The sequence below is a fragment of the Mauremys mutica genome, chromosome 3 (genome assembly GCF_020497125.1).
Source record: "Mauremys mutica isolate MM-2020 ecotype Southern chromosome 3, ASM2049712v1, whole genome shotgun sequence".
NCBI classification, from domain to species: Eukaryota; Metazoa; Chordata; order Testudines; family Geoemydidae; genus Mauremys; species Mauremys mutica.
The window spans coordinates 124,837,096-124,861,048 of record NC_059074.1 but is presented as its reverse complement, the minus strand read 5'-3'; the positions used below and the strand labels follow the sequence as shown (position 1 = coordinate 124,861,048).

Genomic DNA, 23,953 nt, shown 5'->3' with positions numbered 1-23,953 from the left:
CTTGATGAAGCCCTGGCTGGAATATTTTAGTTGGGGTTAGTTCTGCTTTGAGCAGGAGGTTGGACTAGATCAGGGGTCTCAAACATGCGGCCCGCGGAGCTCTTCCCTGCGGCCCGCGGAGCTCCCCAGGGCCGCCCAGAGGGGGGGGCAAAGGGGGCAATTTGCCCCGGGCCCCGGGCTCCGCAGGGGCCCCCAAGAGAAAAGCGGAGGCTCCCGCCTCCGCCCCTCTCCTGGAGCCTCGGCGCATAGAGCGCCGAGTCTCCGTCCGAGCGCCTGAGCCCCGCCCCGATCCGAGCCGCGTGGGGAGGGGGCGGGGCTGGGAGCTCTGGGCTGAGCGCTGCACTCGGCGTGGAGCTCACAGCCCCGCCCCCTCACCACGCGGCTCTGAGCGGGACGAAGCTCAGGCCTCGCCGGAGACGCGCTCGGGTAAGGGGGGGTGGGGGGAAGCGGGAGCCGCCGGGGCCGGGCCGGGGCCTGGGTGGGAAGCGGGACCCGCCGGGGCCGGGGCCGGGCCATGGGGGGGGGGAAGGGAAGCGAGACCCGCCGGGCCGGGCCCGGGGGGGGGGGAGGGACGCGAGACCCGCCGGGGCCGGGCGGGGGGTGGGGAAGGGAAGCGAGACCCGCCGGGGCCGGGCCGGGGGGTGGGGGAGGGAAGCGAGACCCGCCGGGGCCGGGCCGGGGGTGGGGAAGGGAAGCGAGACCCGCCGGGGCCGGGCCGGGCCGGGAGGTGGGGGAGGGAAGCGGGACCGGCCGGGGCCGGGGTGGGAAGCGGGACCGGCCGGGGTGGGGAAAAGAGGGACCCGCCGCCACCGAAGCGCAGCCCGGTCTTCGGCGGCGGGGGGCCCCTTCCGTTCCGGGACCCGCCGCCTAAGTGCCCCACCGCCAAGCCAACAAACAGCTGTTGGTGGCGCTTAGCACTTTCCAGGAGGGAGGGGGGAGGAGCGGGGAGCCGCGCGCTTAGGGGAGGAGGTGGAGAAGAGACAGGGCAGGGGCGGGGCCTCATGGAAGGGGTGGATTGGGGGTGGGGCCAGGGGCAGCAAGGGGGCGTGTCAGTGATGCGGCCCTCGGGCCAGTGCACTAGTCCTCATGCGGCCCTTGGGGTCATTTGAGTTTGAGACCCCTGGACTAGATGACCTACTGGGGTCTCTTCCAATGATTCTATGATACGGTAACATTTCATTTTCAAGGGGAAATGGAAATATTGTGGCCTGGGAAGGACTGTTTTTTAATAGAGAGACAGTGTTTTTTAATAGTTGTTGTAATGACATCAGGAGCAGCTAAAGAATGACAGCAGTGATTAGCAGCACCTAGCAGCTAAAGCCACCATTTCATGCTTTCAGTGTCACAGCATGAGCTCCGAGGGGAACAAACATTTCCTTTGTAGAGAAAAGGATATTAGTATGGAGCACAACAAAGGTTTACATCTTCTAGTGGAAGAGAGAATTTTAGATAGCGTTTTAATCCTATTTCAAGTCTCTAAAGTTTGATGAGCTGGGAAGGAAAAAAGTAATTGTTGGTCATTTAGAAAGTTAAAAAAAAAAAAAGGAGGGGAGGGGAGCAGGAGTGGGAAGAGCTGGATAGCCCTGGGAATTGGTGATGAAATAAGGAGTCAGTTGTCCCTAAGTATCAATTATTATTATTTTAATATGGCCTAAATCAGCATTGGCTGAAAGTCAGTGTCATTCCAAGGCTGTTTAGTGGCCTGTATGAAATGTAGTAAGTGGACACTAGGACCACTTTCTGGTCTCTTAAAAATGCTCCTTCCAGGCCAGTTGTGAGCATTTTAGAGGAGTAGCGAGAGGGGAAACTTGTACCTGGTCTTCACTGTCCACAACTGTCAATCCAGCACTTCTTCCTAGAAATAGGAAAAGGTTTGCAGGGAATACATGTTTGTACCAAGTATGAAGTATAACAAGAACTGGATCTGTGCAGGAACTAGGTGAGAAATGGGCCAGGCAGTAAAGCTTAACCTGTTTTAACAGCACATTGAGAGAAATAATATCACAGAGCAATCCAAAAAGAAGCAGGGCAAGAATACTGCACCAGTGATACAGAGCATGATTCAGCAACGCAGCAAGAAAGGTGGCCTTTCCACTGTATATCATGAAGGGAAACAGTACAGCAGTAAATAGGACTATGCAATGATAAACAGCAATATCCAACTGACACGGCAGAAAAAATTAATTTGGGCAGCAGTGCAAGAAATGGGTAATTTGAGGCAGAGTATTAACCATTGGAGCTGTGCAGCAGGGCATGAGTTCAGCAAGCCGTTGACCAAACAGCAGTCCAAATAAGCAGATATGTTTGTAATATAGAAAGCGCAGCTGGAAATGTAAGAAAAGTAGGCCTATAGAGTAATTTATAATGAAACGAGCTCTCCAGGTGACCATACAAGAGAAGCACAGGTAAAGCTTCTGTAGCCAAGTATCAAAAACAAATATGGGCAGATTTGTGAAGTATAGACAATAACATCACTAGTAGAACATCATAAAATGGAAACGGGAGGCAAATCCCTCCAAACGACATAGGGTGGCAATGTTAGCAAGCATACAAACACGGCAGTATAGTTGTGTGCTAAAATCTGGGTCTTTACAATAGTTGACAGATCGATCAGGACAGAAATGATTCATTTGCTAACTGATGAGCAAACAGAACGCTACTTGCATATCTTCTAACTGCATGAAGGATTCTGATGATTGTTTCCTACATCTTTGCTATGATGCTGTGTTTCATTCTTCCCTCTTGGATATTCTTTCATTATCAATAAGAACTGTATCAAATTCCATGCTATCTAAAACTTACTCCTACAGTTTAAAAAAAATGGAGGTAAGGGAAAATTGGCAGAGAATAACATACACAAGATTTTTACTCCAGTTTGTTCATGGGTAGTAAGTAGAGCTGGTCAAAAAATGCTGAAACTTTCAGTGGAGGAAAATCCAACTTCTTGTTTTTTTTTAAAAAAAAATTTTAGGAAAGCAAACGTTTTTCATAGAAATGTTTTGTTTTGTCAAAAACTCAATTTTCCTTCAAAAATTGTCAACCAGCCCTGGTAATGAACAGGTTTTAATCAGTATGGTAGGACATTTCCCCTACCCAATGTTGCCACCTCTTGTGATTTTTATTGTGAGACTTGCATTATTTTTCTTAAAGCTCCACTGGAAACAAGAGCTTGCATGACAATATCTGCATTCATTTTTTAAAAAATTACATTTCTAGCTCTCATGGTTGCAGAGCAAAGCTAGAAAATGTGAAGCAAGTGCATCCTAAAGGCTCAGACACCAGACAGCAAATTATTTTTTTTTCTTGTTTGAGTAATGAATTGTATGTCATCCTGGTAACAATGTGGCAGTGCAAAACAAAGACAGACAGACAAGCCTACACTTAAACAAATGAGTGGTATTGACATTAATAGACCTGGACTTCTTGAAACTGCTGACAAATGTTGAATGCCAGATCACTGAGCCATAAAAAAACACTGCTCCTTTACTTAGCCTTTTTGATGAACGTATTATCTATGACTACAATGATAATCTAGATGCTTTCTGCTTACAAAGTGATAACCCTATCCTGGGCCGAATACAGTACAGAACGAAAGGCTCAGAGTATATTAGCCCCATCTATTACTGAGTGAACAGGAAGCACTTTGACTTAGTGCTATTAATTACTATGCTGAAACTTAAAATTAAATGTACACAATGTACAATGGCAAAAATTGAGCTGTCAAACAACTTTAGTATTTGTTGATGTTTAATTTTTTTATCCCTTTTGTCTTTTCCTTCTGTGACGTATGGCTAGAAAGAGTTAAACATCCTGCAAAATAAATAACTCTCATAAAACATGTAGGGAGATAATGTTTGTGGTTTTGTGTATTTACATATGTATGAGTAGGGTCGACAATGTAACAACAGTCCCTGTCTATGCTGTATTCTGATAATTCAGAGGTCAAAAGAACATCCTATCATTTAAATGAATTGTAAACACGGGATATCTCAGTATTCCTCTCGCTTTGAAATGTATTGTGAATGGTGGAGGAATAAGCAAATGGCTTTGTTAATTCGTATAGCTAAGTACCGGTGATGGACCTCCTCCAAAGTCATCCTAATTACCTTTTGTTCCCTGAGGAAATCCCAACTTGTCAAAGAGGAGGTGAAATTGTATAAAAGATCCCTGGGTCCTGATTCGGTCATCTCAGATCTGCTTAGACTTCATCAGGGGAAGTTTGAGTCACAAGACTGAGGTCCCAGTTATGCTGGTACATCCTGAATATGAGATTTGGACATTGGACTATAACTTATGAACTATTTCTGAAAGAACTCTTTGCAACTACAAAGCTCATCATTTCTGCTATGGATCTGAACCTCAATGAATTGAACTCATGTCTGTATGTATATTGATCTTTTAACCATACTCTCTTTTGTTTTGTTTTTTTTTAAATAATTTTAGTTTAGTAAATAAGAATTGGCTGTAGCGTGTTTTTGGGTAAGATCTGAAACATGCATTAACCTGGGAGGTAATGTGTCCGATCCTTTGGGATTAGTAGAACCTTTTATTTTATATGGTGAAATAAGATTTACAGAAATTTTCATCTTATTTGACCTGGGTACCTGGATGGAGGCCTGAGGTTGGATCACTTTAAGGGAACTGTGTTGTTTGGACTTCTGAGTAACCAGTAAAGTAATAAGCTGTTTTATGCTGGCTTTGTGAATCTTAATATTGGAATATCCACCAGCTCTATGGGGGTTGTCTGCCCCATTTTTTGCAGTTCACCATAATTGAGTTACCGTAGCTGGCCCCCACTGGTACAGCGGTCACACCTGCTTTTTTCTCATCATTTCCATTTCTTTTCTTCTTTTTCTTTTCTTCATTTACATTCTTTCTTTTCTCAGGGTCGACGGGTCCCGTCATACAGGACAGCAAAACACTTGTCCCTAAAATAAGTGTCATTTTTGTTTGCTTTGGGAGAATTAGTCTTTCTGAAATATGAATATAATTTTAAATGTAAACAAATTTAAGACCATGTTTCTGGTGAGAACATCTTTACTGACATGGATAGCTTTTAAGGGCAGAAGGCCCATATGAAGGGTCCATTTCAACATCCTTCATAACACAAGCCATAGAATTTCACCCAGTGATTCCTGCATCAAGCCTATAACTTCTGTTTGAGCTATAGCATATATTTCAGAAAGCTATCCAGGATTAATTTTAAGACTTCAAGTGATGAAGAATCCAGCCTGTCTCTCAGTAAGTTGTTGTACCGGGTTATTACATTCACTGTGGAAAATGTTGCATCTTCTCTCTAGTCTGAATTTGTCTAGCTTTAGCTTCCAACCATATAGATAGAGCTGGTCAGAAATTTTCAGATAGAAAGTTTTTTTCCATCAGAAAATTATAATTTGTCAAAACCAACACATTCCACAGGAGCTTGTTACTTTTACTTTTGTGAAGGAAACAGGCAGATTTCTCCTGCCTGCAGGGCTGGTGCAACCTATTAGGCGACCTAGGCGGTCGCCTAGGGCGCTAGGATTTGGGGGGGCGGCATTTTCTTCGGTGGCGACCGCGGCGGCCGGATCTTCGGCTGCCCTGGTCGCCACCGGCATTTAGGTGGAGGGATCTGGGATGGGGGATGCAGGGAGGGCTGCCTGCAGCAAGTAACGGAGGGAGGGGGCACAATCAGCTCAGGTGTCGCAAGCCTGGGAGGCGGGAGAAGTGAAGCAGCGACGGCGTGCTCGGAGAGGAGGCAGAGCAGGGGTGAGCTGCCGCACGGCTCCCCGGGCCTGGGTGGGGGAGCTGCCATGGCCGGGGGGGGTGCCTCAGGGCAAAAGGGGGAGCTGCCGCGGGGGGGGGGGCGCGGGAGCCACCGCAGGGCTCGGGGACGGGGGAGGGCGCAAGGTGGAAGTTTCGCCTAGGGCGCAAAACATCTTTGCACCGGCCCTGCCTGCCTGATTTCCTGCTCACTTGCCCTCCCATCTCCTGGCTCCTTAACAACCTACCTGGTGAGCTGCTGGGGAGCAGGACTTCCTGGGAACCCTGAACCCTCAGAAACCCATTTTGTGGCTGCCGCAGAGTCAGTTCACCTAGGGATTTCAGGTTCCTGGGGAATATACTTTGTTTTGGAAACACCAGTCTTGGCATATATTATAGAATTTCCCCTCCTTGAAATTTTTCAAGGTTTTGGTTTTTCATCCCAATTCAGGACAAAATTGTCTTCCAAAACCTTGACCTCTTTTGCAGAAGTAAAATTCACTTTGCTGCCCAGGTCTTCGTATAGATTAGAGCCGGTTGGAATTTCTGTTTTGTAGACAATTCAGATGTTTTAAAAAAATTATTTTGGTTCCAAATTAGAATGAAAAGGTGAAATTTCCAGCACAAGAACTCCAAAAAATGTTGTATGGGAATCATTTAATCTTTTCTTTTTGATAATGTGGAAACACTATCGTATATATCTATATCTGTAGCTACATCTATATATCCTTCAAGTTGAAACAAAATGATAAAGTCCAAACTGAAACATCTGGACCTTATTAAAAAATTTCAGTTTTTCCAATCAAAAATTTTGTTGAACTGACATGTTCCAGAAGCAGAAAACTGTTGCATCATTTTAAAAAAAAATGTGGCTAGTTCTCTGATGGATTGTATAGGAGGGAGGAGGTAATCGAAGTTGGGTGTAGGAATCAGAGAAAGGACTGAAGTGTCAAAAGATTTCATTTTTTTAAAACTTAAGTAAAATCCATGTATCTGATTTCACACCTGTTTTCTTTGCTTTTTGCTGTACATATTTTCCTTTCAGATACTTATTGCAATTTTTGTGCTTCAGCTGAAGGAAGCAAGAACAAGAGATGGCTTCTTTGTTGCTAGTAAAAAGCCTGAAAATTCCTGTTCTCTGATTGCTTAATAGTGGCTGTCAGGCAAAGTATAGGGATTTGGGTGCTATGTGGTTATTGAGGAATATCATGAGTGATTATGCAAATCGAACACCCACAACCAATTGTAAGGCAGGGTATTGCATATCTGGAGAAAAACTGAGAAGTTGTGCATCAGTAACTCTACTGCCTCCCTGCAGTCTCATTGACAGAGACAATTGCATTTGTCCAATAATAAACTTGTGTTATACTTTCTACTGGGTTTCATTCTTTTGTGGCGTATACTCTGATAACAAAATGGCTCTTTGGTTGTTAAAAGTGAAACAGGTCTGGCTTAGGTGATAGTGTGAATTTGAACCCAAGTTGTCAGTCACTAAACATTGGTTCTGAACGATGCAATTCTGGTCTGGATCCAAATTTCAACGCTGAAAATTGCTGGAATGCAGGATTTTGGCACAGCCCATTGTAAGGACAGGGACTGGCTGCAAAGTTTGGATCAAGGTTCAGATTCCACAAAGGTCTTTCTTTCCACAAAGTTCAGAAATATTCAGCCCTGGTGGGTTTGGTTCAGATCCAGGTCTAGCAAGGAGCAGAAGTTATAGGCATCTGATGCCTGTTTGGTGCCTTCTGTGAAATGAGTAGACCTTGGTGCAGCTCCTTGTGAGGTGTGCCCATCCCCAGAACCACCTCCCCCAGCTGGCATCCTTACTGGCAGTTGCAGCAGAGAGGCCAGAGACTTGATGGGCATTGAGCCTGAACTGTTGTCTCATCATCATTATAAGTGGTCCCTGGAGGATCAGGATTGAAGCACACTGATGGTGCATCTTGATACCAGACTAACGTAGAGCTGCAGTTCTGTTACCCAGGCTATGGTAAAATAGAGGACTCCTGTCTTCAGAGCTGTCACCCGCCACCTTCCACCAGTACTAAAAAAAAATATATATATTTTAAAAAGACATACTGAGATGCCCTTTACCTAGAAAGCTGCATGGTGTGGATTTTGCAGTGAAAAGCACATATCTTCCTGAACTGCCAGCCCATAATTCAAGTCTGGTACATTACACTCCTTTGAAAATCCATTAGATGGTCACCCTGGATAAAATTTTCAAATACATCTAAGTGACTTAGGAGCCTAAGTCCCATAGAAAGTTAATGTGGCCTAGCCTCCTATGTGATTTATGCCCTCTATGACTTGCATCTTTTTTCTGAAAATGTATTTTAATGCTTCATTACTAGTTATAGGAGTGTTTGTTGTACTTGGTCTTTGTATGTGTTTCCTTTCTTATATCTGGTAAATATGCTAAAATTCAGATTTTTCTTGGAAATAAACTTTTTGGTATAGTATCTGGATCTTTTTATCTCTTGCATAAGTGCTTCTGAAAGAGAAACCCCAGTGGAAATCTGTGTCACTGGCTACACTAATGCTTTTGTAGTGCCTCTCTCCACCTGATTACCTCTTTTAATGGCAATCTGCTTACAGGTTTTGATGGACGGGTCTGGGTTCTTTTGGATCCCGCCACCCACTCAGCAAGGTGAATCTTTTTTCTTTTTTGCTATGAAATTATTTGGCGGTGCCTCCACCCCCCTCGCTCCTTCCTGACAGGGTCACCAGGGCAGCTTGGGTGGAAAATTCTAACTCCAGAGTAATCCCACTTACTTGCCAGATAGTTGGAGACTTCCAAGAAATAATACAACACATAAAAATATATTCAACACAATAATTATATTAAACAGGCAACATATACAACATGACAGGGTGAAACACTATTTTTAGGGTCACCGGTGCCCACACTGAAAATACCCGTGACTTGATGTAACAAGTGTAAAATTAGTGTCCTGTTGGTACGCGTACTTTGCTGGGGCCCTTGATGACCTATAAAATTCCCTGCAGTGGTTTAGCAGTGTGGCTGACTGGGTTCAGTACAGCCCAAAGGACCCACAAGTGGGAGGAGGTGGTGAATCCCTCCACAGGTGTAATAAGCAGCAGGTTATAAAATCCTCAAACCCTCACTCCCTGGCTTGAGGACACAGTTCAGGGAGTAGGGGGTCCCCAAAACAAATCCCCTGACTGACTAACTAAAAGCTGGTGCACTCACGAACTCCATGAATGACCTTCAGGTTTGAAGATGATGCTGGACTCCTCAGTCACTGCAGGTTGGCTGCTGTCTGCTCACAGGGATCCTCCTCAAGCAGGAATCAGGCTGCGTTGGTCCCAGGATTTCCCCTCACCACAAGGGGGTGCAGGGCTCAAGGTGTAGGTTATACAACTACCCTAACATCCAAACTGTAGCCTCCTAGCCCAGCCTCCAGTCACACACTCCGCAGGCAGCTTCCCTGGACTAGCAGCGCTGACCATGTGGGGACTGGTCTCACCAGGGGAGCTGGAGATGAACCCAGCCTGGCTGGGGAAATTTCTCAGCAAACCTAACAATTGGGACTCATCCGTGGGGAAGGAAAACCCAGCTGAGGGATCTGCGGTCAGGTCCCTAGAGGCCAGTTCTCAGGGGGCCTGGGACTCACTAGCTCCCCACACAGCCAGTCCTGCCCTGGCCCTGGCTGGCTCCAGCCTCTCCTGAAAATAGCTTCTCCCCTCTCCTGAACTCCCTGGGAGGGGCATCTCACTCCCTATTGGTTGCCGGGCAGACTCTGAGTTTGCCTTGGCTCCTCCTCCCTGAGCTGCCAGCAGACAGAGCTCCAGGAATCTATGTAATCTCCTTGGGGGTTACACTTTTTTGACCCAATTGTCCCATCCACTCCCTTATACAACTCCAGTCTGAGTCTTCAACATTTATCTGAGCTAGGGTGAAGGGCACTCCAATATAGAATATGGCTTTATCCCCTTCTTTGCCCACCAGTCCACAAGTCCTTCCATAGTTGCCTCGCATACAGCTCTGTGGGCGGGGAGGAGGCAGGGCCCAGGGGTGGGAGGGCTGGGTTGAGGTTATGACCACTATTCAAGACAGGTTACTCCCTGTGTAAGCTAATGTGGACCCAGATAGCCTTATCTTATATCCATTTCCCCTCCACTGAGTAAACCTCTTGTGGATTATGGGCAGCAACCAGCAGAAAGTCATAGGAATCCTATGCAGGGTTGGGGTGACAGGAAGCAGTGCAGAGGGACAGAATCTCGACAGTTGTCCTGAGGTCTTTGTGGATCTTGGGATGTTCATGATTTGGAGGTGAACAACAAACTTCTCCATCCTCCCCAATGGAATAAGTAGGAAGAAAATGCTGTAAGTCAAAAGGAGAGTTTCGTGATGCCAGGCAGTTTTCTCCAGATGGGGACAATGTAACCCCTAATTAGGTAACTGTTTTCTTTGTTATCTTTATAGGAACAAAAACAAAAAGTACATTTGTGGTACAGAAATGCCCGATGCAACACAATTAACTGGGTATTAAATGGTTATATACTGTACCAAAGTTCATTAATGTGTATACCGTTAATATGTAATAACATGCCAAAATACCTTTGAATTTCAATTCTAAACCATAGTAGATAGCCACCTTCATACTAAACTGTCAGAATGTAGTCTCCAAACATTTGTAAACTGTGTTCCTCCATGAAAGCTTGCTAATCATTTTAAAATGTAATTATATTCTGAAAACATGACTTCCAATGGGATCTATTTGAATAGTACTCACTGAATACATAATTAAGCCAATTTTGGATTTATGTCTTTACAAATCATTTGAACTACTTCTGGTGTTTGCAGATACACTTGGCTTTCAAAATACTAGATGACGGTTGCAAGCAAATAAATAAATAAAAAATTAGTAGCCTCGAGATAATGAGCGAAGTAGATAGTGTTGATATTTTGTATTGGTCCCTGTACTTTTCCTATCCCACTTCCTTCCTGCACTGTTTCTAAGAGCAACACTCATGCTCTGCCTCTGAGTGAACACTCAATACATTAACGTTCAAGAGTCACAGGCTCCTTCTCTAGCTTCCCTACTGCCACACTGGTATGTGACACACAGCAAGTGTACATAAAGAGAGGAGGTGGGACAAATCTATGTACTAGACATCAAATACATATATTCAAACAAGTTAATCTAGAACACCTCTAAAGCTTTGCAAATTTGTGAATTCTCATAGACTTGAATATATTTGAACTCAGTCAGAGGCTTAGTTATTAGCAAAATACTCTTCATTCCCCCTCCCCCTGCATCTGAAAACCAGGCTTGTGTATTTTCTGCATCTTACATAGTTGTCTATAATGAGATTTTGTAATTATCTGACAATTTTGTTGCTGCCTGAAGAAGAATAAAGTTGCCTTTTCAGAGCTAACAATAGTAAAAACTTGCTTGTCAATACAACAATGAGGTATGACTTTGAATATGAATATATACAGAGAACAAGTATGGCACATTTAGTATTTTTTACATAGCCACTTTTTGGACCATAACTTTAACTATAAAAGCTACAAAGAACTAGTTTGAATCTATGTGATCAAGTGGATGGGTTGACAGAAGTTAGTAAAGATAATGTATATCATTTGTAGTAGTCTGATGCATGGCGCTTCAAAAATGCTGCTTTCAGTGGAGAAGTAAATGCCTTAAATTAGGTTTTCTGAATTTGCAACAAATGTAAGCTAAGTGTAATAGCTGTGAACACTTTCTTCCTGTTCTAGACCACATACTGCATGAGAATCCACTTTAAATGTGTGATTGTGATTCATACATCCTTTCAGTTCCAAGGACTTTCTGCAGGAAAAAGCCAGATGTACTTACTAGTTTGATTTCTCCATTGCCACATCATGCCAGCTTTTGGGATCTAGAGAATCAAAATCCTCTCTTCTCCAGTGTCTAATTCTTACATTTGAATTAGTCATTCCAACTTCAGCTATCTCCCAAATGGTTTCAGTATCTTTTCTTTTTCAGTAACAATACTGGCATTATTAAAGTTAAACTGTAATTCTAAAAGAAAAGATCCAAGTGTCCTTCTGGTGGACATGTTTTATCACCACTACGGTTTCTTTATTGTCTTCCAGTAAAAGTAGTAGATTATGTTGCTTACATTCAAAGCTCTTCATGGTCTTTTTGCAGCTTCTCTCGTACAGCCTAATGCATAATATTGGTTGTCACTTTCAGTCTTCTGTTAATAATTTAGTTTTTCTGACATCTCACTGATAGCTGAGGTAGCTAGGCTCTTCCTTTGAAATTGTTTTTCTAAGGATACTAGATTTAGGAATACATAGACATTTCATTGGTCGTTGTGGAAAGTGTACATTTTATTTAAAAATGTGCTGTTGTTTAGCGCCTCTATTTTACTGTTTTGGAATGGAGTGCATTGACTCTATTGAGGACTCTGCATCAGTCTGTTTTTACACTGCAGTATGTTTAGGATAATTTAGGAATATTGCCATTTTTTAAAATTTTAAATGGACCATGTGGAAATAGAATATCTTCTTTTATAAATGCAGAAACTCCTGTTGTAGAGTTTGACCATCACCCAACCAGTACCAGTGTTGACTATTCCATATCCACATCAGAGTGGGCTCTAATGTGTTTAAATCCAGCCTAACCATCTTATGAGCACTGTTGATTTTTAGTAATCTCCTCACTGGTATCATGGCCTCTTCGGTCTCCTCTTCCAAACAGGATGTCAGTCTTTTCATTGGTAGCTATTGGAGGGACCTCTGGACTTTGACTCGTATTCTGGTTGTCTCTGGAGCTTGAAGGACGCCGTGTGATTTTAATCATGAGTTGCAGGAGGTGAAATGGATGAGCTGGAAATTGGGGAGAAGATGGCTCATGAATTACCTGGAGTGTGAATATGTTTGTACAGGGAGTTTATTCAAATATGCACAAGTGCTATGAATGAGGCCCAGAATTACTTGTCCTCAGCTGTAGACAGGGCCGGCTCCAGGCACCAGCTCAGGAAGCAGGTGCTTGGGGTGGCCAAGGGGCAATTCGGTGGTGGGTCCCTTGGTCCCTCTCAGAGGGAAGGACCTGACACTGAATTGCCGCTGAAGGAGAAAGTGGTGCGGTGGAGCAGTCACCGATCACGATCGCGGCTTTTTTTTTTTCCGCTGGCGGGGGGGGGGCAAAAACCCTGGAGCCCGGCCCTGGCTGTAGATCCCTACAGGAAGCAGATGAGCTTGTGGTTTGGATAATGTTTCTGTGACTAATAATTGCACTGATGACACTTGGATAGTTTTACCTGTAAATTTAATATAAAAAACCATAAATCCTTGTCTTTCTAATAATACCACATGATTAAAATGAAAAAAAAAACCTTAAAAAATCAAGTGTACATTTCCCTATTTATACTGGTTTTTTGTTTTTTCTCTCAGCTTTGACTCTGAGAATCTAACAGTCCATTTTGATTTCTTCTCATTCATTAGCACCTGTGTTTTGGATGTCTGATTACAGAGGAATGTATAATTCATTGGTTTCACTGATAGTTTTTATTAAAACTTCCCTGTAAAACCCTTTTTCTTTTGCTTTCTGTCAAAAATTACATTTTTGGTTTAAACCTCTTCACAGTGTCTCCTTAAAAAAACTACTGTCCAGATTTGCCCAATGGCATGGAGCTGAGTGCAAATATACTACTACTTTCAAAGTGGCTGCCCAGTGGCATAATGTGAAACTGGATGACAATAAGATCTTTTTAATTTGATGAAAGCACAGTCCATATTTGGTGCTCATGGCTCCTTCTGAGCACAGATTCGTTGAAAGAGATTAATGGAGCCTTTCAAGAAGGGATACTGTACGAAGAGATAACTTATGGTATCTAATGTGTGTAAACAATTGGATCATTTTGCCAATCTAATTATCTGGATGTTTTCTTCATCTAATTGACTGGCCCCTCCATCCTGACATCCTTCTGAAATTCTTTAGTGCACATAACAATAAATTCTCTTGAGAGCAAGGTAATGATGGCAGAACAGAACTAAACCTGGAGGAGGCATGCGGTAACCAGCTCTACCTTTGTGGATGGTTTCAGTACAATAGAAAGGAACAAATGAATGGAAGTTCATTGCCGGGGGGGGTGGGGGGGGCTCCAATTTCTAGAATATTTACTTTTCTACTTAAAAAATATGTAACCACTATGTTGCATTATAGTGGTGTCTTCAAACTAGTAAATATATTAAAGGTTAATTTGCTTAGCGCTACACCTAACTGCATAAGGATAATTGATTTCAATGGTCCATGAACAGGACTACTCATCTGGCTGTCCATGCACGTGTATGAGTGGAATCATGCATTTGGATGTTTACTCTAATGATGGTGGAGCCTTACCTAAATTCTCTATTATGGGCAATCTTTGTGCTACATGTTTACACAGCGCCTACCACAATGGGGCCCTGATCCATGACTGAGGCTCCTACATGCTACTGCAATACAGAGAGAGGCTTGTACTACAATCATCATTGGGGTCTTCAGATATAAGGTTTTAGGTCTATTCCTTTTTCTCTCAAAAATTAAAGGAAAAGGGGCTGGTAAAACTAATTCCTAGTAGGAAGGACAGACCGGTTATACAAGCTGTCTTCCTTCGGATGACACTTCTGCTTTCTTTAAAACCCAACACAAGAATCTTCCTTGTTAGGCCTGCCCCCATTCTAAAGGTTGGTCCAAGCAGGATCCCAAAGAGCGAGCTGCCTCTGATTCATTCCTGGGAAGCCTCCATTTCCCCCATAAACTTTAGCCCTTCTGCTCCTTCTCTTGATGGCTCCAAATGCAACACAGCCTGTGGGCAACACCATTGTGGTTCCCATGCTTTTGCCAGCAGAAAGCACTAGCAAGCAGGGTAGCCAGCTGAGCTCTTTCTCTATTTCCCAGAGTGCCGTTAAATCTCCTTTTTTTTTTAATATTTTGTCTGCATTCCTCTTATCTCCGAATTTCTCTATCCCAGAGCGCATAGAAAGCCAAACCTGAAACTGCCAGAGCACATGGCATGAAGTCTCTGGGACAGCACAGAACCTTAGAATGGAAGGGGAAATGTACAAAAGCTGTGGGGGTGGGATTTGGGGTGGGAGGAGTTTATATACACAAACTAATTTTTGGTTTAGTTGCTGGTCAGCAGCAATTCCTGTGTGGATCTGTGGTGTTCTGGCTGATCAGGAGAAACTGTTATTGCTAGATTGATGTTTCTAGCGCTAGGGGGAAACTGGTCCAGCTCACCTCTCTCAGGCTGGAGTGCTGGGGAGGCAGTAGGAGAGGGGCTCTATACAGAAGATTGGTATGGCTCTGGAGGGAGAGTGTCACTTTGTAAATATTTCAGATGTGGTAGGTAGATATTCCCAGGGGAGAAGAAATGGCCTATTGGAGAGGACACTGGATTGCGACTCAAGACCTGGGTTCAGTACCCACCTCTGCCACAGGCTTCCTATGTGACAATGGGCAAATCACTTAATCTTCTGTCTCAGTTCCCCGTCTGTAAAAGGTGGATAATACTTCCTACCTCACAGGGATGTTGTGTGGATAAAATCTACTAATAAATGTGAGGTACTCAGATACTGCAGTGATGAGACCCATATAAGTACAGGGACAGCTATTCCTATTGCCTGTCAAAGTGCTCAGTTATTTCTCAAACCCGTGAGAAGCAGAAAAACTGATGATAGTCTCCAAGGAATTTACTTACTTTAACTGGAGAAAGTGAGCAAGTTGGAAAGTGCTGCTGTAGCTCTTTAATCTTTTCAGGCTTCTTAGTACACAGTTCTTTAAACTATTACCTGCTCACACGCTTTCTCTCTCCTTACAGCTCTGAATAAAGAGCAGCGCACTGCATGAAAAAAGGGCAGTGGACAAAAATACTCCTCTGCTACTGTAGTGATTACGTAGTTAAATTGTCATTGGATTTCTGACTGCCTGCAGTTTCAGGGCTCCTTGAAGTATGCTGTAAACATTCACACTTTTTGCCAGGAGCTTAGTCTCCACAGCAAACTGACTGGCTGCTGAAGCTGTGCACTGTCCTGCATTGCTGTGCATGAAAGCTGGCTGTTTGGCTAATATCATGAGGTGTACCTAAATACATGCACTCACCAATGTATCTTTGCACGTAAGGGAGAGAAACAAGGAGTTTATTTTGTTGCTTTACAGCAGTTTCTGTCAGTGTTCCAAAAGGTCAGCGTTATTTACAGGAAAAGCAGCAGGCGTCTTCAGCTGGCTTATGTTAACCACCTTGTTTCTGTCCTTCCTTGACAGAATGGGCTTATTCAGGACATTGGTGAAAAGCTACATGCAAACAAAGAAGACATTTTAAAAGTAACTTTATTGTGTAACTTTAAGATATCACAGATCTCTTTCTCTCCTTCCTCCCCGCCCCCCCCCTTGCTGAAAGAGCTGTCACATTGAAAATGTTTTCAGCACAGAGGCTGAAGCCTACTCTTGTCAAACCTAGTCAAAATTAACTTAAATGCTTTTGGAGGGGGAGAAAATTCTGCAAAGAAAGAGCTGCAATACATTCACAGTTGTTTCTCCACCTCCCTCTCCTCTTTCTTTTGGGAGACCCATGTAGCTGGAGCAAATTTAGTGAAACCCGACTTTCTTGCCTGGGCTATTTGTTCATGGTCTCTCTTTTAAATCCATCTATCATATTGTTGGTGTCAACATTTTTCACATGCATGTCCTTTAAAAAAAAAAAGAGTAAAATTAGAAGTTGTTCAGCCATATAACAATGTTATTGCTATATAAAGAGACACGTTAAAAAAAGTAACCATCTTAACGGGCAAGTTTAAATAGGACATAATTACTGCAAGTCTTGATTTTATCCTCTTTCTCGTGTTCATAACATCACGTGAAGCATGAAAGGGGGTGAGTTTATGAATTTGCCAGGGTGCCAATTAGATTTTAAACCTGAAATCTAATGAACTAAATTTATCCTACTGGATTCTAATATATATAGAATCCAGTAGGATAACACATTATTACTGTGTCCAGGGTCATCAGCTTACTAGTTTTAACGAGCCTGGGGCACCTGGGGAGCTACCACCTGGGATATCTGAGGAGAAGCAGCAGCCAGCACTGTCACCTGCGATTGGGGCACAGGGAATGGGCAGCAGTTTGCTGGAACGCTGAACTCTGTCTCTTGCTGAAGGTGGCTGAGGTCTTGCATGGATCTCCAGGTCCTCCAGCCCCCAATGAAGTTGGTGATGTCCCAGGTTCACCACTTTGTATTCTCTTAACGGTAGGATGGGTGAGAGTCCTTTCCACACTACTGGTCCAACTGTTGGTTGCACTGAGGATTCTTCACCTTTTTGTTGGGTGCAGTCAACCCCATAGGTACTGGAACTAGGGGTGCTGCTGGGGGTGCTGCTGCACCCCCCTGGCTTGAAGTGGTTTCCATTTATACACAGGGTTTACAGTTTCGTTCAATGGTTCTCAGCAACCCTGCTATAAAATTGTTCCAGCACCCTGGTCAACTCTCTTCAGCACATGGTGATGTCAGTTTATATACCTTCATTTCAGGGCTCGGGGGAGGGGGCCCACCCCCTTAATCCCATTGGATACCTGCCAAGTGAGTGCTTAGGTTTCTTGGTATCCAATGGTATCCAGTAGCTTTCATTGGTATCCAGTAGCTGGCTTTTGGTGTATAACCAATTTCGTCAGTCCTTTTGTTATTGGAGGCTTTAAGTTTGATTCATTTTAAGGATTGTATTTCATTATTTGCCCCTACTATCAACTGGGATCCTTCCTCTTAAGCAATTGGTCTTAATATCCCAAAGTTTTATCCTGACTTATATCTTTTAACATGTTTTTTCTTTCTTGTGCCACACAATTCTTCTTCTTCTTCTTCTTCATTTACAATGAAAACCAACAAAATGCTTGTAATCTTCTAAATTTGGAGGACATATATCCAAACATTCTTTGATTGTACATAAGCACTTCACCTTATTTAGGACTTATAACAATGAGACTTTTTTTCACATATAGATGGATGTGGACGTAGGTCATCTAATTTGGGATGAGAGATTTCCATGATAAGTTTGATTTTACAAGGAACATACTGTATAGTTTATTACTTTTGGGTGAAAACACTTGCATAGGAAAGCAGGGCATGACCCTTGCTTGGTAACTGCATTTTTTTCAGCTAGGTTGGGGGAGAGAAGGTGTTTTATTTATATGCAAATTATGAGGAACGATTGCCTAGGTGATTAACAATACTTTCATTTTAGCCATGTTTAGTTTCTGTGTTTGGGGAGAGAAACTCCTGATCTTGGGCTGATCTGTGGGTTCTTTGACAAAGCGTCTCTCATGTTGTGAACCATCTTATTGTCTCTACTATTTAGGTGGAATCTATTTTGGATAAGCAAAGGTGGACAGTTTTTCTAACGTTATGAGGGCCAGAAGGAATCAGTAGGTATTAATCATTCATGGCATATCTGTTTCATATGTCCTTTCACCCCAGAGCTCCTAAGTGTGTGTGAGTGAGGGGGAAAGAGGGAACCAGTTAGTCTAATGGCTAAGACAATATAGCCAGAAAAGGCAAGAAGAGTTGGGGATGCTCCTTATCCTCTCCTCTCCCAAAGAAAGTTCTCCCAAACAAAAGGAATAGATGCCTATTGCCTGAGTCCTTCAGGCTCTAGCAGCTTCTGCCATTGTCTTCTGGTGGGTTTCTATATGCAGCACATTGAAGACTGGCTGTGAATGGCACAAGCAGCATTGCCTGGCAAAGGAGGAGCAAACTTTTTTACATTTCATGTTGAAATGTTGTTGTAAAAACACACAAATTAACACTTGTAAATAAATTATGTCCTTCTGTGGCCATGACAGGGAGTTGATTTGGGATGGGGAAGGAGATGGCAGCTTTGCTTTCGGAGGGGATGACTAATAGTTGGTCATTGGTATGTTGCCTGGGTCAACTAGCTCAAAAGGATTAGGATGCAACTTCTGTAATGCATAGTCTCCACTTCTGATATATGGTAGATGCTGCTTGGGATGCTACTTATGTATAATTGACTGCTATATATAAATCTAAGTTCTTTAAGCATGGTAATATGGGTAGTCTGTAGGCACTTCATGAAAATATCAAATTCTGCCCAAATATGGGTCAATCATAGAATATCAGGGTTGGAAGGGACCTCAGAAGGTCATCTAGTCCAACCCCCTGCTCAAAGCAGGACCAATCCCCAACTATTTTTGCCCCAGATCCCTAAATGGCCCCCTAAAAGATTGAACTCACAACGCTGGGTTTAGCAGGCCAATGCTCAAACCACTGAGCTATCCCTCTCCCGCCCCCCATAGTGACTTACACAACAGTTTGCAAAGTCCAAACCATTTTGGTGGCTGGACTGTTGCTCAGGTCATCCATAGGATCCCACCAGATGTGAACTGGGGAAGGCTCTAATTTTTCCATCTTCCCCTTTTTTTTCTTTTACCCCACCATGGCACATTCAGCAGTGGAATAGGGAGCCAGTCCAACAATCAGATGAAATGTCTGGGGAAAAAAAGTCCTGGATGAACAGTTGGCAACTGATAAGGGAATCATTCATTGCCTTACAGGTTACACATTCAAGGACATTATCTACAGCTCAGCAATGACCTGGAACAAATTCTCCAACATGAGCAGAGAAAAATGCTGGCTGGATGCTTTGCTAATGAGAGCAAAACAGTGAAAGAACCTGAGTTGGATTCAGGGGAAATGCTGTTATCCTCATTTTACAGATAGAGGAAGTGAGGCAGAGAGAAGTTAAGTGACTTCTCTGAAGTCTCACAAGTAGATTCTGGCAGGGCAGGAAATTGCAACTGTCTCCAGTGCCCTAATCACTGGGCCAAACTTCCTCTTAACAGCTCTGTGCTTCATTCTTCCTGTATGTAAAATGGTGCTAATGCCTCGATACCTCTCAGGGGTACTTGAGCTTTACTTCATTCAGAAGACACTGAAGGAAGTACCACATACCAATCCATAAAATGTTTTGTTTGTGATGTTTGGTATGTTAAGTAGTGCATTAAATTGGGCAGGCCTAGGAACACCAATATATAACTGGAAAAACACTGCTGTGGTACAATACTCATGTAGTAAGTAACCCAATGTTTGCATGGGATTTTTCCCTCCAATTATTCCAGACCCCTTTAATCTTGGACAACTTGTTCATGGCCAGTTAGAATCCACCAGGATCAGGCTTGTAAATTGATTCTGAGGACTGGCAGCTCTTTAAAATGAATGGGAATTGAGAATGCTTAGCATCTCTCAGGATCAGACCCTGAGTAAAGAAATATGGAGACAGAATACTCCACTCTGTCAAAATGCTGACAACAGAAAATGTCAAAGTCTTGATCTGTTAACGCTGTTGGAATCCTGAATACTTTAGTGGTGATGTGCTGCATGGAATTTATAATAGCAGCGTAATCTGCATTTATATCTTCAGATCTAAAGCTGAAGTGGACTCTTTGGAGTTAAAGTGCAGCACCAATAACTTTTATCCAGTGCACTTTGATGAGATGTGTGACGTTGAACTCGCCCTTCTGCTCCATCCAAATACTGGTCATCATTTCCACAGCATGTAAATGTTCGCCTGAATGATGCCATTTCATCCCCTCCTATCCCATCTCATGTTACGTCTCTGGGAATATCTATTATAACTCTTATCCATCCACACACTGTGCTATCGTCACCACTGCTCTAACTAATCCACTTCTAGTTGGCAAGAAAACTGTTTATCCATTCTGCTGCAGGACAGATAACCAGGCTGTAAAAGCTAAAGGACCAGGCAGTACATTGTGTTTTTCTGAAGCAGTATTAACATTCTAACTGAGCTAAAAGAAAGGAAAAGAGGAGTAAGTGGTTTAGTCATTGAACTAATTTCTCTTAGGTACAGGCTCCGATGATATACTCCCAAATAAAAGGTTATTGTAATCTGTAGGAGAGAAATACAGACCATATTGTATGGATTTCTGAACTCGCTTTCTTTTCAATATCTTGGAAAATGGACAGAATCAGTACTCTGATTAACAGCATGGAACTCCTTGATTGATTTGCTGTCTAAAGATCAGAATGTTTATGGCTCAATGTCCCCTTTTCCTCAATTTTTGCTGCCTCTGTGTTTGTTTTGGCTGACCCAGTGACTCGGACAGCAGCATGCTATGCTACCACATCAGATCTGCGTAGCTGGAAAGAGAAGCAAGCCAAGAGGCTTTAATCTCATGAACAACTGATAACAATCTGCTTCTTCCGCCTCCTCTCTTTTTCAACTTTTTACATTCTTACATTTTAAAAAAGCTTTTTCTTAACCTTTTGTACCAGAGCAAAAGTAACACATTCAGAATAAAGCAAACACCAAAGCCAGCCTCAGGGAGGAGGGAAATAACAAAACAGTGGGGGAAATTTTCTTGTGACCTACCCTCAAAAGATGGGTTAGCAAGAGACCTGACCAGAATTCCACTCCACAATTTTTTGTTTTCTGCATCAGTCCAAAAGTGAGACACGCACTCCAGACTCATCAATTGGCTAGTGCACTTACCTGGGATGAGGGAGACCTAGGTTCAAATCCCTGCTCTGATGCGCGGATTCAGTGTACAGACTTGAGTGTGGGTCTTCTATCGCAGGTGAGTGCCCTAGGCAGTGGGTTATTAGCTACTGTAGGTGCATGCCTGCACACAATCTCTTCTTGGATGTGAGAAATCTTCCCAGCTAAAGTTTTGTCTAAACAGATATGTTTCTGGGAAAAGTTTTGGTTTTGAAAAATGGGCATTTTCCAACGAAAAAACATTTACTTGAAAAATTCCCATTCAGCTCTAGTTAGCAGCTCCCAAGTACCAAGCTAATACGCCTTTCTCTAGATTTACTACATTCCATATAGTCATCCAGTTCTGACTGAAACACATTAATACTACTTGACACCTTTCACTCAACTAGAAGCCCCCTCCAGGTACCCACTACACTCGCTCTCTAAAATAATATCTCCTTGAGTTTTTCTGACACCTTTAATTCTGGTTTGTCCAGTGACCTCAGGTAAATCATGAAGAGGCTTAATTTTTAGAACAATTCTTAGCCTAGTTTCCATACTTAATCAAGTCACCTTTCATTTGGCTTTTCTTGAGAGTAAGCAATTTCTTTTGTCAGTGTCCCCGCACATTGTATAATCCCCTCTGTCCCTCCTATAATCAATATTTCCCTACGCTATACTATCTCCCTTTAGCTATGGATTAAAATTACATTTTAAAAAGCCATTTTGTTCTAGCTGTCTCAGTCCCAGGATATCAGAGAGACAAGGCGGGTGAGGTAATATCTTTTATTGGACCAGCTTCTGTTGGTGAGAGAGACAAGCTTTTGAGCCACACACAGCTTTTCTTCAAGTCGGCGGGCTAGTCTACACTAGAAGCACTAGCTGCATTGGAGCTCACCCCTTGGCATAATAAAACCACCTCCATGAGCCGCAGTAAATATGTCAGCGGGAGAAGCTCTCCTGCCAGCATAGCACTGTGAGCACCCATGCTTAAGTTGGTGTAACTTACATTGCTCAAAGGTGTGGCGTATTCACGCCCCTGAGTGACATAAGCTATACCGACATAAGTGCCAGTGTGTACAAGCCTGGGAAAGGGACTGCGAGCATCACAGCTAAATGCACATTGGAAGATTGTTTAGCATAAGTGGTTAGCACATATTCTAGGGGACCATTCATGGTAGAGTGGCCTGTTAATACCATTGCAGTCATAGGCCAAAAAAAGAGAGAGGGGATTAGTGGGTTAAAAAGCCCACTGTGCTAAGTGCATGGTACATGGGTCACAAAATCAAGCATGGGGAAGCTAAGAAATGTTGGATTTAAGGCTGCCCATGCAACTTCAGTTCTGCCCCCTATCTGTATGAATTATGATATACTTCATATAAGTAATCAAGTACTCTTTTCCCCTCTGTGTCCCGCTTCCAACATGTTCTCTGACCCCGCCTCCCTCCCCCCAGCACATTCCCTGTCCCCACAGGACACACTTTTTCCTGCATTGCCTTAACAGGAGGAGGAGCTACAGTACCTGTGCTTCTTTCTCTCCCTTCAGGATCTGCTGGCTCTAGCAATCCAGAAGCTAGGTGGCACCAACAGGAGGTAAGTTAATGGCTTGGTCCAGTAGGTGTTAAAGGGAGACTAGCAACAGCAGGCGGGCATGTGAGAGAAAGGGGAAGAAAGAGACTTTTCTTTTTACAGCCTGGCAAAGCAAAGTTGGAATGGAAATCACTATGGGGAGGCATAACAGGGTGACTTGCCCTGTGGACTGGAGAGCCTGAGGCTAAGCCAGTCCTGATTACAGAATGGGCCCCACCTGAGAGGAATCAGATAATTACTGTATTAAAAGGGGCCAGGTTTAAGCCCTGAGGGGGCATACCTGGGAAAAAGCTGCTGGGAAGAGATTGCAGGAAGTGCCTTCTGGGGTGAATGAGTAGGGAGGCAAGCTTTTCTGGAGGCAAGCTTTTCCAGCAGGGAGGTTGGGGAGTAGACCTTGAATAACCAGGGAAGGTACTGGCTGAAGAAGAGTCCTAGACAAGGGTAGAAACTTTTTGTTTCTGTTAAAAATAATTTTTAAGTTTAGCTTGGCTAATTGTGACCTGGAAGGGTGAATAAAAGACTGTAAGTTACCTAGAGGGCTGAGTTCTCTGACAGAGAAACCACCATGGTGCTAGAGTGACTGTCAACAGGGGATGCTAACTTAGCTGGGGGTTGCTGTCACCCCTGGTCACAAGGGGTGTATTCTGTTATAGGAGGGCAACATTCTCATCTCTCATTGCCCCTGTGGTTCCTTGTGGCTGCTTCAGGTTTGATGTTGGTGAGCATGCTTAGCATGAAGGGGTCTGTGAGGAGGCTCAGTAGGGATAGAGCATGCTGAGTCCAGAGGGGATGCTAGAGTTAGCGACTCAATTCTACAAACAAGTTTCAGAGTGGCAGCTGTGTTAGTCTGTATCCGCAAAAAGAACAGGAGTACTTGTGGCACCATAGAGACTAACAAATTTATTTGAGCATAAGCTTTTGTGGGCTACAGCCCACTTCTTTGGATGCTCTGTTAAACAAAATGAGGACTGGAAAGGGTGATTTTTTTTTATTATTTATGGTTTATAACATTGTCCAGTTTGAGTGAGTTTTCCTTAGAGTAACAATTTGTGCACTGAGACTATTCCCCTGCTAAAATTCAAGTTCCTGCTGCAAGTCATGTTGGCATTTGAA

General features: G+C 43.4%; 1 protein-coding gene and 1 long non-coding RNA gene across 6 annotated transcripts in view; one reads left to right on the top strand and one right to left on the bottom strand.

Moving 5' to 3' along the window:
• PDE10A (phosphodiesterase 10A) overlaps window positions 1-23,953 on the top strand; it is a 605,978-nt gene that overhangs the window by 117,668 nt on the left and 464,357 nt on the right. The window contains exon 1 of one of the 5 annotated variants that reach the window (XM_045008723.1): window positions 10,148-10,164. The exons of 2 other annotated variants lie outside the window; for them this stretch is intronic. The gene's annotated coding sequence lies outside the window, so the exon portion shown is untranslated. Of the gene's footprint in view, window positions 1-10,147; window positions 10,165-23,125; window positions 23,167-23,953 lie in introns of those variants that run through there. 2 more of the 5 variants (XM_045008725.1, XM_045008722.1) reach the window with 2 other exon arrangements.
• LOC123365803 lies at window positions 15,612-22,987 on the bottom strand. The gene is made up of 3 exons (XR_006577760.1): window positions 22,773-22,987; window positions 19,058-19,242; window positions 15,612-16,040 (listed from the first exon to the last, which is right to left on the bottom strand). It is a non-coding gene; the product is annotated as an uncharacterized LOC123365803 (long non-coding RNA).